Consider the following 19709-nt stretch of genomic DNA (forward strand, 5'->3'; position numbering starts at 1 on the left):
GAGGGTGCGATGGCGTCCACAGTAGTCTTTAGTGGTAAGTCAGAAGCAGTTCCCTCGTAGTGCAGGTCCAACCCGTAGATCGTACCCTTTGTTTCTCCTTTGGCCAGTGGCCCGAATCCTGTGGCAATGTAGGTACCTGCAGCTCCACTGACATACAGGTTTGCTGTGGTATGTAGTTATATGGGTGCATGCTCTTCCAGCACAAGCACCCTGGCCCAGACGGTCACATGTCTTGGCACTACTTGAAGTAGTAATTTTACTGGTGCCCCCTGCCATATGTGGTCACCGCAGCACAGCAGTATGAATGTAGCAAGACCCGCGTGGTTCTTAACTCATTGCTCAGACTATGGCGGTCCTCTTCTGGCACACAGGGGTTGCTGGAACCCATGAGGGCTAGATCAGTGCACAGCTGAACTCTCACACCTCACACAGGGAGTCCTCACGGTACGGCTCCCCACTAGACCTTGCTCCCTTCAACACTCTCCTCTTCCTCATAGGGCACAGTGTTCTTAGCAAACATGCAGGGGCTGGTGCTCCTGGCTCAAGGCAGGTTTTCTTGGTTTCCTTGGTTGATGTCCCCTCACCCAGCAGGAAGATTAGCAGGCCTTGACTCCCAGTCCTGGTCACAGGCAGAAGACTTGTAGAGCTTCCCCTTTTCAAGTTTGGCTTCTTTGCAGATAACACATGTTTGGGGACTCAATCTCCATTTCTTATAGACCTTTTCCAGACACCAAATGTGATTTAATGTAGAGCCTTTGAAGTTTTATGTTTGGGTTGTACTTCTTTTGAAAGGGACACCTCCCTCTTTCTTCATGAAAGATGTCTGTCACAGAAGGCATGACACTGAAGCTGATTGACCCACAAACCAATGCATAGGAGTGACCAAAGTTCACAGCTGGATTTCAGCCACAGTGATAAAGGTTAATCCCACACCCCAACCTTACTCTTTATGATTCCCTTATCAGCCCCATCTCCCTTCTTGTGATGTATCCAGGCCCATTCCTTGTGATCTCTCACTGAATCAAAAAGGAACCTCTTAAAGTGCAAAGGAAGTCTCTCCCTTCCCTCCAGTGTGCCCCTCCCAGCTCACAGAAATACAGCAATCAACACATCTGACTGGGGGATTACTCTCCTCCTCATGTCTTCACCAGGAAGACCTGGGCTTTCCAAAATGGAACCCAGGATGCCTCACGGAATGTACCATTGCAAGCACAGTCATTTAGTGAACATTCACAGCACACACTTTGGGTCCAGCACTTTTAAATCTATGCATTGTACTGTTCATGTATACATGCATTCAGTACACACTCAATCTGCATGCACTATTTAGCACTGAAGAATTTCTATCTTTAACCAGAGGATGTTATTTACAAACACACACATGTGTAGCACACACACTCCCAATGTGCACACTCCACAACACTTCACCCTTCATGTATTGTGCTTCACACAAGTATACATACACCCAACACATTCTCCCAATGTGCACACACCGCACAACTCTACATCTTCCATGTAATGTATACCTTACAGGCATACATACACTCAGCGCATGCACTAATCTCACCAGAACTGCTCTATCCCTGTACTGTACCCTCTCCAGGCTCGCACACAACCAGAGCAGAGTCACTACTCCTGTGCTATACAGTACCATACATCTACCTGATGTAGGCTACAGGTGAGTTAAGCACACAGCAATGGAACTTTTACAAAATGTGAGTGAGCCTGCAGGCCCATTCCAGTGACACAGGTTTAAAAAGATCCTGCCCACTACTAATGATAAGTACATGGTATGATGCCACCACTGCGCTTGTGCTGCTTAACTCCTGGTGAAGGTGGTAACCTCCCACCATTATGAGGGTAGTGATTTGAGCACCTCTCCCGGTCCAACAAGACTGCAATCCGTGTGACAGACCTATGCCATGGCGCACACACCCACATAAGCTGTGTTCGCCTATGCACAAAAAGCACTGTCTGGCACTCAGGGCAGGGATACCCTTCATTACCGTGCAGAGGACTTTTCTGTCCCAACGGATGGTGACCACAATTGTAACATGAATCACTGATCACCCCGTTTGGGGTTGTAACTGATTAAAAAAGAAAGGGGATGCGGCCTCTGTGGGACAGCTTCTCCTTTGGTAATCACAATGACTGCCTTCCACCAAGGTGTTCCAAAATAGGCATAGAGAGAAGCTGCTTTAAAAGCAATGTTTCCTATTTGGAAAGCAAAAGCAGGTACAGGGGTCTACTATTCCTTGAAGGCCTCCACCACTGCATTTGTGGTCTTTCACATAGGTCAGAATTTGTGATCTGTCTAAATATTATTTATTATGCAGGTTGTTTTGAGAACTTGTGTGAATGTACAATTTGTGGTGCAACCAATTAGTACGTGGGTCACATTGCATACTACTATCCCAGACAGTAGGCAGAGATAGTTCCACATAGCATATAAATACATAGACCACAAATGACTCATCCAGTCAGTTCTAAGAAAAACTGTTCAGACAATGACTTATCAGTGTAAAGCATTCTGTTCATGTAAAAACAGTGTACAACGTTGTTTAATGTTAGTGTTTCTCCTGAGTAAAATATGTCAGCACAAACCCATATTGGATAGCAAACCATACCAGCCATTGTCAGTGACTATCTTAATCATTTGTCTAGTTGTCTGTATATGTAAACAACTCAGACATGAAGAACAATTGAAATGCTGTTCAGTTTTGAGGAAATGGCATTAAGCCTGATGAGTTGTAATGTACCAGTCTGTACTGCAGAGTTACCTAAAAGATGTTTAAACAACTTTACAAGTCTTTTTAAGGCCATTTCTGCGCACATTCTCATAGACTGGACCAAGCAAGTACCCCTTCACTGTCATACCACATTATATACTCTGTCTGGGTCTCCTGTACTAAAACAGAAATAACTTCTTAAAAAAATTCTCAGAAGACCTATTTTCTATTCTGACTCATGAACAGCTTTCAGTAACCGCCAGCTTCAACAATCTGTGACATCATCACGTGCACTTTGCTGATCTAGTTGTCACTATAAAACTCACCGACGGAAAGTTCTCATAGCACTCATAAAGATACCCTCCTTAACAATCAGGAATCTGATTTGATAAGATTTTCAGATTAAAGTAAAACCATGGTACTGGCAAATGTGTCTCATGTTTGCTGTTGAGAAGCAATTCTCAGACACAATTGCCTAACCACACTTCACAGGTATATTATCGCTACTCTCAAATATGACTGAATACATCTTGCTATGTGTAACAATGTGTGCAGATTTGGTGAATCAATCTGTTTTTTGAGTTCAACGATTGTCATTTAAAATGAAGAGACCAATTTCAGATTTAGGATCTTGCTTGCCACACCTGATGTTTACAGATCATCAGTAATTGCTCAGCTGTATTCAGTTCCTTATCTAAAGTAAACATGCGAAAGAATTATTTTCAAAACATTCTTCAAAAATGTGATACTGTGCCTTCTTAATCTCCTGTAGGTGCCTATTTTGTGTACCTAAGAAGTCTCCAGCAGCTCATACTGGCACTGGAGCAAATATAATTGCATTTCCACTGAGCAAATATTATTGACCGACTGTCAAGAATCTTTAATTACTTATTCAATAAGTGACATTTTGGAATCAACAGATTTTGGAATTAGTTAAAGAGTCAGGGATATCTATAAAGTTGGATCTACTTAAAGCATATCACTTATTTTAAATTAAGTACTTTGATGAGTGGGCAACAGCTTTTAGGGCACCTGTTTACTGGATTGAACTTGGAGTAATGCACTGTGGATTGTGTCATGTTCCAGTAATATTCCAAAATGTTTTGGTTGAGTTATCTCTAACGTTTAAATAACAGGTGAATACATGCTTGGATGATATAATCTTTACTCTGGTGCATAGTATAGACCTATATGGCCCTGAAAACATGCAGAGTGGTAATTTCCAGTTCCTAGACAAGCTTCTTTTTGCTAAAGGACCAGGATTTTTGAGGGATTACTTCACCTTTTATCCAGGGGAATTAGGACAGGTCAAATCATAAAAAACACAGAGTGAAATACAAGTATTATATTCCGGTGCAAACAAAGTTCCTGAAGAAAGCACCAATCCTGCGTGTAATTCTCATTTTCCAGAGAATCGTATTAGGAGGTACTTACAGCATCCATTAAATATTGCACATTGTAGATTTCGTATTTACCAGTGGTAAACCCTCATTGGTCCTCTTGAAATTAAGGTCTAGATCTTCCTCCAATGCAGCAGACACCGTTCCACCTAGTTTGCAGTCTGAAACTACAATCTTCCCCTGGCACACAGTCCTTAAGATTTGTCAAACAGACAAACATGCCACAGTGCCGCTACTTTACCTGCCCCACCATGCACTGCTTAGTACCTTACACTCATCAGTCATGAAATTTTCTAGGAGATCATTATGACATCATTGGTGACATCTCAAAAGGCATCATTGATGACATAACTGATAACATCATCCAATGAGTATCTTAGTTTGCTTCATACTTTACATAGTGGCAGGAAAGTATCATCCTACTTATGTGAAAAATTTTGTTCAACCTTTTTGCTGCTAATGGCTTTAACTGTTTACAAAATGCTTGTGCTCCTAATACATCAAAGGAGTGAAGAGGGTTTAAGCACGTTATGAAGGTTTGTGTACAGGACTACCTTTGCATGCAAGGGACATTTGATGGCCTATGTCCAGTATGATATACGTGTTTTGGCTCTGAATAAAAAGTTTCCAACACAGCAAAGTTCCAAAGTAGTAGCTACTAAGTATTGAAGGCATTTTTGAGTATTTTAAGAGAATCATCTCAGCATGACAGTTTTGACATAGGACAGATGACTGTGTGCACCAGGTACGTATCAATGAACATGTGCTTCATTAGCCACCAAAGGTGATCTACCCATAAAGCTTTCAACAGAGCTTAAAGACTGTGGGTAGCATGCCCCTTAGCACCAGTAGACCTTGGATGTTTATGGTGAGTAGTCTCTCTTTGGAGAGATTTTGCATAGAATGATCACTATTGTTGTACTTACTTTTAATAATCGGTGGTGCATTCCTTATGAGAGTTTGGCCATTGACAAACTGTGGTACAGGGTCAGGTCTCTGCATAGGGTAAATGCTGTTTACATTATCCACTTTTTTACTTATGTTTGCTTCATATCTCACGAGAGGTTCCCTAACAGCAAAGGGTTTGATACAGGCTAAACATTGTCCATATTATGGTATTAGTTATGTAACAGGGCTTACGTGTCTGGAGGAAGTTGGTTTGCGCTGAACAGTCGTATACAGATTGAACACAGTATGCAGTTCAGGTTACCCATCTATGTGTGGATGATTATCAACATAAGCTCAGCTACTCATAAAGTGTATGGTTTAGAATCAATGTTGCACATAACAAAAGCTTGCTTCACCTAAGCGGGTTATATGTGTGGTAGGATTAGTGATGCTTTATATTATTCTGAGCTAATGGTACTTACTTTCATACCTCTACTGCCATACTTCTTTGTAGAGTAATGTGTACAAAAGAATTTCGGATGATGTAATCAGGGAGTCATGGAAGTCTTTCAAGTAAGGGCCAGAGACCACTAGATTTGTTTGCTCTGGCTTTTTCTCTTCCTGGTGGCCATAGACTGAATCATGAAGACAGCCACAGCAAAGAAAATAAATAAAATCCAGTGGACACCCTGAACACAGATTGATGACCTGGATTTTGTAGTCAACCTGGCCCTACTCTCCCATACTCCTCTGTAGAAGCGAGAGAGGACTGACGATGTGGCAGTACCTTCAGCACAATTTAGCCTCAACATCCACAGGGGAAAAACAAAGATCCTGAAGGCTAACATGGCCAGCACAACTACAGTCACTGTAGCAAGGGATGCACTTGTTGAAGCCTTCACCTACGTGGGCAGTGTCATAGACAAGAAGACGGCACATAGGCCAATGTCAAGTCAAAAATAGGCTAAACAAGGGCTGCGTTCATTCAGCTAAAGAAGATTTGGAGCTCCAAACACCTAACGCTGTAAACCAAGATCAGGCTTTTTTATACCAGTCCTTCTGTATGATGGAGCAAAAACTTGGAGGACAACAGTGACCACCACCAGCAAAGTCCAGACCTTCATCAACACCTGATGGAGGTAAATCCACCAAATCTGCTGGCTAGACATCAGCAGCAACAATGACATATGACAGCAGACTTTCCAACTACCTGCTCATGAAATCATGAAAAGACACTGGAGCTGGATAGGTCACAACCTCCGCAAGCCTACATCAAACACCATTAGGCAAGCCCTGACGTGGAGCCCTCAAAGGAAAAGGAAAAGAGGAAGTGCATGAAACACCCAGCGTCGAGGTCTCGAGGCTGACTGCAAGGAGATAGATTACACCTGGAGTCAGATTGAAAAAAAAGCCCAGTACAGAGATGGCTTGAGAGTCCTGGGTGATGGCCTATACCCCAGGAGGGGTAGTAGGCATACGTGAGTAAGTCATTGTACTTATTTTCATACTTCTAATGCCATACTCCTTTATGTGGTAATGTGTATAAAAGTATCTTGGATGATGTCATCAGTGATGTCATTTGAGATGTCATCCGTGATGTCATAAATTATGTCATAGAGCATGTCATGAGTGATGTAATATGTAAGGTCATGAGCAGAGCATGGTGGGGGCACAAGGAATAGTTAGCTCTGCTAACTATAATTGGTGAATTTCTATGGTTTTTGAGTTTAAAGCATACATTACATTATTACTGAAATTTTTACTTAATTTTAACACTATATTCCATTTTGTTTTTGCAGTTAATTTCGAAGTTTTTTTTAATATAGATTAAAATATAACTACAATTCCTAACTATAACGTCACTTTCAAGTTTGGATTTTCAGTAAATATCTAGAATGTGTTTAACATAAAGTAAATTATAATTACAATTAATAGCTGTTCATAGTAGGGTGTAGGCTGACTGGTATACAGTACAGTGTGGGGAGGGAGTAGTGTATTTGCTCAGACCTCTTCCCAGGCTGATAGGCATGCAGAGAATGATGTTGGGAGGCACTAGCCTCTCAGCTGAGACCTCTTACCAGTGTGACAGGTGTTCTTAGTAGAGTGTGGAGAGGGACTGTCCTCTCTGCTGAGATATCACCCCTGGGAGACAGGGCGCATGTTAAGGTCCGGGGAGAGGCTGGCCTCCCTGCTAAGGCTTTACTTTTGCATGACAGAGGTTCGTAGCAGGGTGTGGAGAGAGACTGGCCTCCCCACTAGGACCTCTCTCTTGGATGAACTGGATGAAAGTTATGCATAGTAGGGTGTGGGGATTGACTGTCCTCTCCTTTGAGACCTTTCTGTTGCATGACAGAAGTGTGTAGAGTGTGCGGAGAGACTGGCCTCTCCACTGATACCTCTCCCCAGGTTAACAGGCATGCATAGTAGGCTGTTGGGAGGACTGGTCTCTTCTCTGACAGGTGTCCCCTGGGTGACAGCCATGCATAGTAGGGTGTAGGGAATGACTGGCCTTTCTGCTTATATGTCTGCCCAGGATGACAGACATGCATAGTAGGGTGTGGAAAAGAACTGGCCTCTCCTGCCGAGCACTCTCCCAAGGATGTCAGATGTGTGCAGTTGAGTGTGGGGATGAAGTCAACTCTTGGTTTAGACCTCTGCTCAGGGTGCTGGGCATGCACAGTATGATGTGGGGAGTGAGTGGCCACTTCAGTAAGAACTCTGTCCAGGGTGATGGCTGTGTATAGTAGAGTGTGCAGAGAGACTGCCCTCTCCACTGAGATGTGTCCCCCAGTTGAGAGGTAGGGTGTATGAAAGGTGTTTGGAAGGACCGGTGCCACTGACATATATGCCTATGGTAATGCACATGCATAGTAGGGTGTAGGTTTTAGGGAGGGACTGGCCTCACCTCTGAGACCTTTCCACAGGGTAACAGACTACTCCCTACAGTAAAAGATGTGTGTAATAGAGTGTGAAGTTAGATTGACCCCACCACCTTTCTAGTTTTCGCGATCATGCAAGAGTCTCACAGGATCACAATTTTTTGTTTAAAAATACACTTTTCTTCATCACAGTACTTGTGCCTTACAGACCTCTTCCCAATTACTAGTAGAACGGAATGCTCTTATCACACCTTCTAATATACCTTTTCTGTTAATTTTAACAACACCATTTCCAGTAGCAGCCGGTATTTCATTTCTAAACCTCCAATAGCTAGTAAATCAGAGCGCTTACCTCAGTAAGTCTCGTGGGAGGGAATCACTCATGCAGGAATGAGATGGCTGACAGGGAAAAAGAGGCCTCTCAGCCAATCACATCACTTTATTTTTGAATTTGCACTCCCATGGGACTCTTGCGAGACGTCTGGAAAAACTGTCCAGATATGCAAATAGTTTTGTAGTTTAATATCTGAAAATGATGAAAACAACTTACAGCAAATCACAAAGAGTAAGGTTTCTGGACCAATATCTAGCTTCCTAACAAACTTGGTGTAATTCAGTTCAGCAGTTTCTGTGGTAGCACTGCCTAAAAATATCTAAGGAAAAAGCACAGGGATTTTGCCCCTTCTTATTGGTCCACACTTGATGCTTGATGGATCACTCTGAAACCTTCCATGCAGAGCATATATATATATATATGAATATATATATATATATATATTATTGTATATACACATACATACACACACACACACACACATATATATATATAATGACAATATATTCACTATTCACCTTATACTTAGGTGACAATGCCAGTTGGCAATAGTTAGGTGACAATGTTAGTTGCAATATAACATTTTAAAAAAACATTAAAATGCACCAGTTATAGTTAACTGAAGTAGCTATAAATTAAGCCCTAAAGTAACTATAAATCTCGATCCGCCTTGCACAATGTTGCCATCAATGATGTAATTTCAGATGCTGCAGTGATGTTATTAACAATGTCATAAAACATGTTGTGACTGATGTAATATGTGAGGTCGTAAGAGGTGCATGGAGAGGGCACTCTAACTCCTTATTTTTTGTTGGGGGGGATGGGGGATCTGCCTCTCAGCCACGCCAGCTCCTTGCAAGAAGCTTCCTTGTATGAGGTCACACAGGAGCCAGTCACTCTATTTTATTTTTAAATTTTTTTTAATTGCGTGCCCTGATCCCACCCAGGCCAAGCAACAACATTTTTCACATTGGGTGGCAAGAGTGAGGCCTAAAGCCCCCATTGCCACTACTGTCTCCCTAATCAGCACCCATCTTGGTGCCTGGCAGAAGCTGGCTCTTTTACTTTGAGTCTACCCATAGGGAGGAGCTTTTATTTCTGCTCCCACTGGTGGGAACAAAGCGGCATTCCTTGCCCGGGAGAGTGTGGGTAGGGAATTAGATTTAAATTCCCTGCCATTACCTACACCAGAAATGGGATCCCTGGGACACTGACTATCTTTGGGCTTAGGGTGATGGTATCCCCAGGGCATTCCAAGGCTTGATGAGGATCCATATACTCCTCTCCCAAAAATGTTAATTTGGCCCCTGGGGATGCAGTCTTCAGGACCTTACAGAGGCTTGGAAAGGGGGACCGCATGCTGCCTCCCCATAAAAAAACAAATTGCCCCTGGGGGATTGGGTGCCTGGGACCTTAAGGTGGCATAGGGAAGGAGCGGCACACATCACCCTCTTAAAAGATAATAGTTGCACTGACCTCTCAGGCCCTGACCCATTTGGAGGGCTTGTATTTGGAAAGGGGAAGAACCTGCCCTTTTTCCTTACACAGATCCACTGCACTGATGAAAAAGTGTTTTGGGCCCCAGTGCCTAGGGGGGCAGGGTCTCCCTATCCTGTCCTCTTATCTATTTTTTATATTCCTTTTCCTGGACTGGTCCCTGAGTAGCAAGTCCTAAAATGGCTGTTGCTGCAGCCTATCAGATCTTATCTTTTTATCTATATATACATACATTTGAAACCTTAATTTATCAAAAACTACTGAACAGATGTACACCAAATCACAAAAAGTCTGTTTTATAGATTGTGGCCAAATTTGGTATAATTCCATTCAGCCCTTTCTACTGGAAAATTGCATAAGGAAAATTAATTTTGGTACCACAACCTTTTTTGGCCCCTGCTTGACAGGTCACCCCAGAGCTTTCAAGGAAGGAAGGAGCTGTGGGGGATGAGACTTTACACGAGAATGTTACGCGAAGAGTCATCAAATGGTGCCAAAGTTAAACCAAGAAATCCAGCACATGGAGTCCTTGGGTCTTTGCCTTTGAGTAGTCAGGTTGTGTTTTTCATAAAATATATTTTGTTCGCAGTGGGGGGGGGGAGAGGTGGTGAAGTGCAAGTCTTATCCTATGCATAAGGCAGTGACTGGAGAATTTGGAGAATTCACTCCATTCAACTGTATTTTTTCACAAATCTCCCACTTCCTTTTGCAGCACTTCATCTCTTGGTTTACTGCAGACCTTCCCACCAGCCCTAAAACAAGATGGCTCTTGCCATCCTCCACTCGAAGGAGCTATTTTTGTTCCCCTAGTCATTGGCCTATATAGATGAAGTGTCCTTATTTTTGTTAGCAGCAAAAAAGATTTTTCCTCCTGCATGTTGGTGCCAGAATGTCTGGATGGCACCTGCGAAAGAATGGTAGCGTTGCCTGTGAGCTACATTTAGTATCTATAATTGAAAGGAAAAACTGTTAAAGGTCACCTTTGTTCTGCCAACTCTTCCAGCCCAGGGAATTCCGGCTACCCAACCAAGTGTTGACAATGCCCCTCCCTTCTTTGAACCAGAGATCAAGCCATTATATTCCAGGAGGGAGATTGCTAAAATCCTACTGAGGACGTACATTAGAATTCTGGAGTAGAGCTGGGAGTTTACTGGTTTAAAACCAGTTTCCTCTCAGACAGAACAAAGTTGTTTTTTTCTAAAAGTTACTTTTTGTGAGGAAGCAGGGCAGTAAGTTCTGCTTACCACATTTGTGCGGCCATTGTGCATGGGGGGGTGACTGCAGATTCACTCATGCTAAGTGCCTTTCAGTAAAAGAAAGGTTGACAACCATCACATAGTACTGGCACTGTTTGGACTGAAGCTGCTTGTTCCTGGAGGCAATGTTTTGGCAATAAACAACGATTCCCAGAAAGCCACAAGAGAGGACCAGAGGGAAGATGGCCGTCTTACATTATTGGGTAAAATTTTCCTTACAGTTCACTGCATACTTTGAAAATCATGCTTCAATGTTTGCTGTAGCCAGGACCTCATTACATGGATTTTAAACTTGCTCACATGAACCCACTGCTTTTCAAAAGGTTGTTTTGAATGAATAATTGGATTACAAAGACGTATCCTGAAATTGTGTCATTAATGAAAACGCACTTTTAATTATTGTCTTGCACTATTAAACGGGAATTATATTGACTATGTTATCCTGGAAAAGAGCAGAGGGGGACTATGGAATTGAGTTATTTCATACATCTTTAAGAATGTTATGAAGACAGCCTTTGAGTTTCAGTAAACTTACATAATTGCCAAGATTAAGGAATGAAAGGATATTTGTGGTGTTGGTTATCTTGCAGTTCCACAGCAGTCTAGTAGAATCAGTAACTCATTTTCTCCTAAAGAGTGTGCAGTGATGAGGCTTGAGAAAGCTACATGAAACAAAGGGAAGAACTCCAATGCATATTTATATTTGAGGTATATTATTTTTTGCATGTTTATTTTTCAGGACTTACCCGTCTCACATTGTCTTAAAAGGTAGCACTCTGGTATATCACTTACGATAGCGTTTGTCATATAGAGTTTCAGTAACATCTGCTTTTGCACACCTCATTGACCAGCAAGTGATGAGGCAACAATGGAGGAGTCCTGTTTCATTACAGTATTTTGAGGGGCTTTAGGGGAACAGTGTGCCAGGTGGGCAGAAACAAAAAAGAGAAACACACAGGAACATTTCATACACAACCTTGTTCTGAACTGGGCAAATATCTTCCACTCAAATAGGTTTCAAACACACTTCACACATTCTAACCTTCTCCTGGTGTATTCTACTCGGGCCTTCCCTATCATGTTGTTTGAAATATCTAGGCAGAAATCTTGGTGAAGCTAATTCATTTTTCTACTACTGATTGATATATTTATGTAGATGATAGCATGATTTGGTCAAAGTACAGTCTTTTTTCTGAAAATGAGTGTTGAAATGATAGTGATTGCGGTACAAGAACAAATTTGTCAAACATATTGGCAACTTAGACAACTGTTGCACATTTGTACAAAAGTGAAAAAAATAGGTGTCCTAAAGGATACCAAACTGACCATGGGACTACAAATAAACTTTAAATATTGGTAAAGACAGTTTTTACCATCTGAAAATTATTAGGGGATTCTACTCACTTTCTGAGATATTTCCACAAAAATAGTGCATTAGTTATTGGGTCACACAAATGGGTTTATCTCAGCCTGCCAGCATATATAATTTGTTACTTACAAAGACTGCAAAACACTGTTACCCCTTCCATCATGTGCAGGAAATAGTAACATTACGAATCGTCATCCCTTACGTGACTGCATTGGCTGCCTGTATAGGTAGATTCAAATGAAAGTGTTCATTCAAGGCTTATCAGTCATTCACAATCATGGATCTCTTTTACATCAGAAAGGTGCCTAGGAAGGGGACGCAAGGCTAACGGAGGCGGCAAGGAGGCGGGACCAGAGCCCCTTTTTAAAACTGTTTGCGTGCCCGCTTTGCGGGACGCGAGGCTAACGGAGGCGGCAAGGAGGCGGGACCAGAGCCCCTTTTTAAAACTGTGTGTGCGCCAGCTTCGCAGGACACGCCCGGGCAAAGTCCGGGCCAAGGGCGGGCCCGTCCGGCGCCCGGTGTCGACCGTCAGAGGCTGGGCTGGGCCACCCCCTTTCATCGTGCCATGGATGGTAAGTTTTGTGTTTATTATCTATTTTTATAATTGCCTGGAGCCCTTTCTGCTTGAGGGACTTTGTTTTAAACTGTGTTTCCCGCTGCTGCCCTCAGTGAGGTGTTACTGCTTGCTTAAATGGGGCGGAAAAAGGGCCAGCTATCTGGAGCCATGAGTGGTGGCGGTGGCAGGCAGGGTAATGTAAATACTACTTTGGACTCCTTTCTTGCTAGAATGGTTGGGGTCATGACTAAGGAAATTGATCTGGCAGAGAGGAGGCTATCTATGAAGATGGAGGATTGGCGTCATGTCTCATTAGTCAGTGATCCCTCAGTGGCCTTGGAGGAGGAGGGTGTGGTGGCCCATCCTGGAGGAGAGCTATGTGTTGTATCAGAGCATGACCATGCAGAGAAATTAGGGGACTCTGGCGACCCAGGGCCTTCGAGAAGAAGTAAAAGGCTCTTGTTGTCTTCTCCTGTGGCCTGCTCTATGAATAAGTGCAGTCCTCCGCCAAGGAAGAAAAAGACACTGAAGAAATCAGTCCCTAAAACAAAAGCTTCTCTTGTGGATAGTTCCAAGGAGTTATATGGTGGTACAAAATCTAGCAAGCCAATTGGCTGTGATGCAACCAATTTATTGCTAAAGCTTAAGGAGATGATTGAGGGTATTCTCTCACCTGTGATGGTAAAACTAGCGGTGATAGAAAAAGCAGTTTCTCGGCTAGGTGAATTAAGAAGCCAAGGGAGCCAATCTATGGGGGGTTGTAAGGCCCTGTGCTGTGTATCTCATCCTAGTGTGGAGGAGAATCGACAGGAGGAAAATGCTGGGCCCGTGGGAAATTTGCCTCAGCAACTGGATAACCCGTCAAGTTCTGGGGGCCAAGGTGCCTGTGTTCAGTCTGTGTTGGCCTCAAATACCGCCCCACCAAAGGGCAGGGGGGCCTTGAATGGACCTAGCTTCGGAAGGCAACCTGACCGTGTTTCTGTGGTGGTTGAGGGGGCTCGCCTACAGCCGGTTGGGAAGTCTAATCAGAATCTGTTGAGTAAAAAGTCTTCATTGGCCCGTCTGGATCTCCCCCGGCATGTTCCCCTTATGTGGTAGTACTGACTAATGTCCCTGCTTTGGCCCCTGGGGTAACAGAATCTATGGCTCAATTAAAAAATAAAACTGGTTATTGGTTGAGCAAAAACTCCAATTTCTCATGTAAGGATCTCAAAGATGTTTTGTTTGATCGAAGAATTGACTGGGTTGGGCCGAGGAAAAAAGAGGGGAACGAGGATTGTGTTATTATAAATGTTAGATACCCGGGCCTGGCTCAACGGTTTCTCTTCTCATATAGTCAGGCTTTTTCAAGGGCAGAAACAATTGGTCTGGCCCCCCTGGGATATTTCTACAATCATATGCGACTGGGTGCTGACCCCTCTCCTGGCCTTGGCAGGATCCCCCCCTTAGGCCAGAATGCCCTGCGGCCAATTTGCAGGAGAACAGAATACAATATAAACTCTGACTTGGCAGGGGTGGATTGGCAATGTACCAAGACTGTGACTGCATTGGAGGGGGTGGGCTCAAAGTGTGATCTTATTTCTTGGAATATTGCGGGATATGATACCAAGATATCTGACCAGGCTTGGGTTAGGTGTGTGGCTCACTATGATATTATTATGCTACAGGAAAGATGGTCTGAGGGTCTGGCTGCTTGGGATGGTTATGATAGATTTGCTATCCCAGCTGCTCAGTCCCTTGGAGATCGTTCGAAAGGGGGCCTGGTTACCTTAATCCATTTTTTCCAAGATAGTGGCTGCTTTCCAAATGAATTGTAACCACCAGGGTATATTGCCTGTTTGGGTAATTTTTTCTAATAATTGTAATGTTTTGTTGGTTAATTTTTATAATGCTGTATGGGATGGGGGGTGTCAAATTGGGGTTCTTTTCTCCATTCTTCAGGTGTTGAAACATAGAATGGAGGAGGTGGGTTGGAATTCTTTGCCATTGTATCGGGAGATTTTAATGCTAAGCTGGGTCGTCTCAGTACAGTGGTAAATCCCTTCAAGTACGACTGTGTGGACTACTCGATGGATGACATTCAGGATGTTAGAGGCAGGGCTTTGATTAAGGAACTTAGGAAGTGGGGCCTTTTGAACTTCCGGGACACTAAATTAGTAGATTTTCACCAGCTCCCAGCATTTGAGGGTAGAGGGTCTGGCACCACAATTGATTACATTTTTGTGTCTCCGTTACTGAAAGATCTGATAATTGGAGGAGAGGTGCTTGGAGAATGTATAAGTGACCATAACCCCCTCACAGTGTGCTTTAAACTTCCAGGGGCTCCAAGTAAATTAGGGTGGGCGGTCCTGCAACAGTGAAGATAATAGACCAGGGTAGGCGACTTGGCAGGAAACAGGTAGATGCCCAACAAGTTATTGAGAGGGTGGTGGGGGGTAACCTACCCTTGTTTATGGATATACTTTTGAAAGAGACTCTGAGCCCTAAAGAAGGGATGGATGCAATAGCTGAAGTAAACATAGTAGTTAGAGACTGTTTATTTTCAATAGACAGTCGTCCCAACAAGCGCAGAGGTGGGTGGTTTGACAAGGCCTGTTACGATACTAGGGCAAATATGGAAATGGCCCTCAAGGAATATCCCAGAGATAGGCCCGCGGTGAAAGCAGCAAGGATTAAGTATAAAAGGGCTCTGAGGGAAAGTAAGGAAAAATGTAAAGCAAAGGCCTGGGTAGAGTTGGAGCGCGCCTCAGCCCTGAAGGATCCTGGTCTGTTTTGGAAGGTGGTGAATAGAGGTTCTTTTGCAACAGAGACATCTGAGGGTTTGGGCTGTAATATTGCCACGGAGGTTTGGGTAAATTATTTCTGTAGAATCTTTGAGGGAATAACTGGGAAACAGTGTGTGTTGTGGTTCCCAATCTGCCGATTAGGTTTTCGCTCCAGGAAGTTATTGATGCACTCCAGGGTAGTGCTAGTAACAAAGCCCCGGGCCCGGATTCTATCCCCATGGATTTGTACAAATCTTGTTCTCAGTTATGGGCACCTGTTCTTTTAAATGCTCTTAATGCAGCAGTTACTGTGGGAATTCCTGCCTCTTGGAGAAGGGCTTGTATTATTCCAGTTTTTAAAAAGGGGGAACGGAATGACCCTAAGTCTTATCGCCCTATTTCCCTACTTGACTTCTGGGAAGATTTTGGGACGGATCATCTTACGGCGTAGTGAGGCTTGGATGGTAGAAAAGGAAATTTTGAGCCGGGACCAGTATGGTTTTAGGGAAGGTCTTGGCACACATGAACAGTGCCTTAATCTTCTGATGGTGATTGGGAAATATACGCAAGCTAGGAAGGGCACCCTCTATCTTGCCTTTATGGACCTTAGTTGTGCCTTTGATAAGGTAAATCGGTCCATATTGTGGGGAAGGTTAAGTCAGTTAGGGATGGATCCTGATATTGTGGAGCTGCTCTGGTACCTCCACACAGGATCAGTTGCCAATGTGAGGTGGGGACAAATGGGGAATGTTCAGAGGCTTCTAGGCTCACCAAGGGCGTTCGCCAGGGGTGTGTGTTGGCCCCTACTCTGTTCCTTTTATATACTAATGGATTGTCGGATTTATTGGTGGAACACTGTAGGGATGTCCCTAAGGTGAATGACACTAATGTCCCGGTGTTGACGTATGTGGACGATGCGGTCCTTATGGCCCGCACCATGAATGATCTCCGTAAAGTTGTTAGAGCCTACGCATCTTACATGTCAGGCTTGGGTCTAGAGATCAATTATAAGAAATCGCATTTTATGGTATGTGGTAAACCTATGAGCAGGGTTGGGGAGCTAAAGGTTGATGATCAAACTATTAGCAGGGTCAATGAATTCCCATATTTAGGGGTGATTTTTTATGATAAAGCCTCATGGAAACCCTCTATTGCCAGAAGGAGTATGCTCTTCCATGCCTCAGTTGGTGCCACTTTTGATTTTGCTGTTAGAGTAGGTAGTAAACCCATTAAGCCTCTGCTTGAAATCTATAGGCGGAAATGTCTCCCTGTCCTGTTGTACGGTGCAGCACTCTGGGGGTATATGGACACCCGAGTGCCCATTATTGAAGAAAATCGCTTCTGTAGAAGACTATTGGGTGTTGGCCAAAATACCTCTGGTTTTTGTCTGCATCTAGAACTAGATCTTGAGTGTGTGCAAGATACTATCCAGTTGGCTCCCCTTTTTTATGGATTTCGATTTGGAGAAATGAATTTGCCGTTTTTATTAGCACAGGATTTGGGGCGGCCGGATTTGTTTGACTCTCCTGAGGGTCTGACTAGCCAAGATAAAAATTGGGTGAAGGAGCCCTATCTCCTAGCAATAAATGACCTGAGGGAAAGGACTCTTATTACTCGATTCCGTTTGCGGATCATTAGAAATAATCTTTGCTTTCCGTTAGGTCAGTATGGTGAAAAATCTATTAGACCGTGTCCCTGTGACGGGGTGTTCCTGCAGACCTTGTCCCATTTTACATTATTCTATGTTTTTTACGCACCTTTTAGAAGACGTTTTTTATTACCCCTGCTGAGGCCAAAGGGTTTTGTGCAATTGCGTCCTGCTTTTATGTGGCTGCAAATGGCCTCAGATGCATTGGTATGGAGGGGTTTGGGATTGTTTTTGAGGGGAGCCATTACTTGGCGTAATAACTTAGAGTTTTTTTGAGTGACTTTTTAGATTATTATCCTATGTAACGAGATTTGATCTGTTTTTAAATTATGATTATTGTTATTTTATTGTTCTATTGAGATTATGGTCTATTTATTGTTTGTCTATGTAATTTAAGGGTTGAATTATTTCAGACCGAATAAAGTCTTTCTTCAGAAAGGTTTCATATTTTATCAACTTTGTAAGAACTTTCTTTTCTGCCTTTTCAGCACATCTGGCAATCCTGAATTTTAAGGATTCTAAGGTAGAGCTCAAGACTTTAGAATAAACTTTCTGTACTGCTGAGAAAAAACATAGACTATCTGTCTTTCAGAAGTTCCCTGAACACTTAACTACTCCATAATCACTGAGCCCCCTTAACAAAGTATACCTCAAGCATCAAACAGTCATCTTCAGGGAAAACTCAGTGCGCCATAATATCATAGCATGACTTAACAGCCTGTCTGAAGAAAAATGTTTCACAGACCAATTTGCACTACAAGAGCGGACACCTACTCTAAATAAATGCTTGCACATTTGGAGACAGCAGCTTTATATTTTATATAGTAGTGTCTGTGGAAATAATTTTCCAGTATTTGTCACTTGAATTTGCAGTGGAGTTTTACAAGGCAGATTTAACTATTTATTCTTTATGTTTCAGCAAACCGATGGATTTGCTAAAAAAGAGATGCTTCGACACCCAAAGGTGCTGTGTGCTGTGGGGGCCATGTACACAGTTTTCAAGAAGACAGAGCAGAATGCTTGGTGTTGTTTGTTTTTACTTAGTGCCCTAGGACATTGAGTTGATTTGCTAGACATGTATGGGTCTTGGAAGTAAGATGATTATAGCTCATGTATGAACAACATTAGTGAATGGTTGTGTACCTTGCTGATTTTTACTGGGCTACAGTAAAGGACGTTTAAAAGAAAAATACTCCTTTGGTTGGAACCTGACTATGATGTCTAGCAAACTGATTTTATGTTAACATGGTAGATTACTGGTGGCTGGGATAAGTGTGGTGAGTGGCTGTAGTGAGTTGTGATAATTGCCAAAGGATCTGTTCATGGGGACCTGTTTATAGGTATTTGCAGTATGTTTCTGGATTAAAATTGTGCAGCTTCTCCAGCTACGTTCTTCTCCACAGCAGCAAATCCTTTTCAGTGGTCCTTCAACAGAGGGGTATCCAACCTCGTGGAACTGTACTCGTTACAGCCCTCTGCCTCGTCCTACTGGAGATTTTTGGAGTCCTCACATATAAATCTTTACCACAGGTTCAACCCAAGGCCATCCAACGACAAACCTCAGACACCTCTTGTAGCTCTGCCACATTGAACTTTTCTTTCTTAGACACATTTTCTCAGAATTTCTTCTGAGTCCAAAGGTAAGAGCTGACCAGACCCAATCCACTTCTTGAATCCAAACCATGCTCCATGGCGGTCGGCCATGTTTTTTAACTTTGAATCTGTCTCGTGATGTTAACGCTGAATTTTACTAATGAATGTTCATGTATTCTAAGTGTTGAATTTGCATGGAAAATGAATTAACGTAGAGAAATAATGCACACATTTGAAGTTGCGCCTACTTGAGTGGCCTCCAATGTTCATGAAGTGTACTTATTGAAGGCTTATTAATGTAAAATGTTGAGCTTATGTTTTGATTAACGTAGTGGTATGTCACATTAAGGGTTTTGCATTATTTATTGGCTTTATTAATCGTAGGCCTTATTATAGCGAGGTCTTGGGCCTAGTTGCACAGCCTCATGTCAAGCTGCATTTCTTAGGCGACTTATAAAATGGCTGCTTAGAGAATTAAATTGTGATTTTTCACTGTGCTGACCAAGTGCTCATATCTGAAATCCTTTCTCATGAGAACTGCTTGCTAGAATATGATGTACTAGCTAGGGATACACTGTATAACGTAGTATGTGCAAGAATGACCTTCCCAGGATAAGACAATGGATGCACTGACTTGAGGATAAGCTGCAACAATATTGATACCTGATAAGCCCAACGATGGGAACAGGAAAAGAGGAGCTAATCATCGACATGTGAACCGTATACTCGTAAATTAATAGATTTGGTGTTCTACTTTCATTGGACTAAATGCAAACATGCGATTCTTTAACCAAT

Source organism: Pleurodeles waltl, chromosome 12, assembly GCF_031143425.1.
Source record: "Pleurodeles waltl isolate 20211129_DDA chromosome 12, aPleWal1.hap1.20221129, whole genome shotgun sequence".
Lineage (NCBI taxonomy): Eukaryota > Metazoa > Chordata > Amphibia > Caudata > Salamandridae > Pleurodeles > Pleurodeles waltl.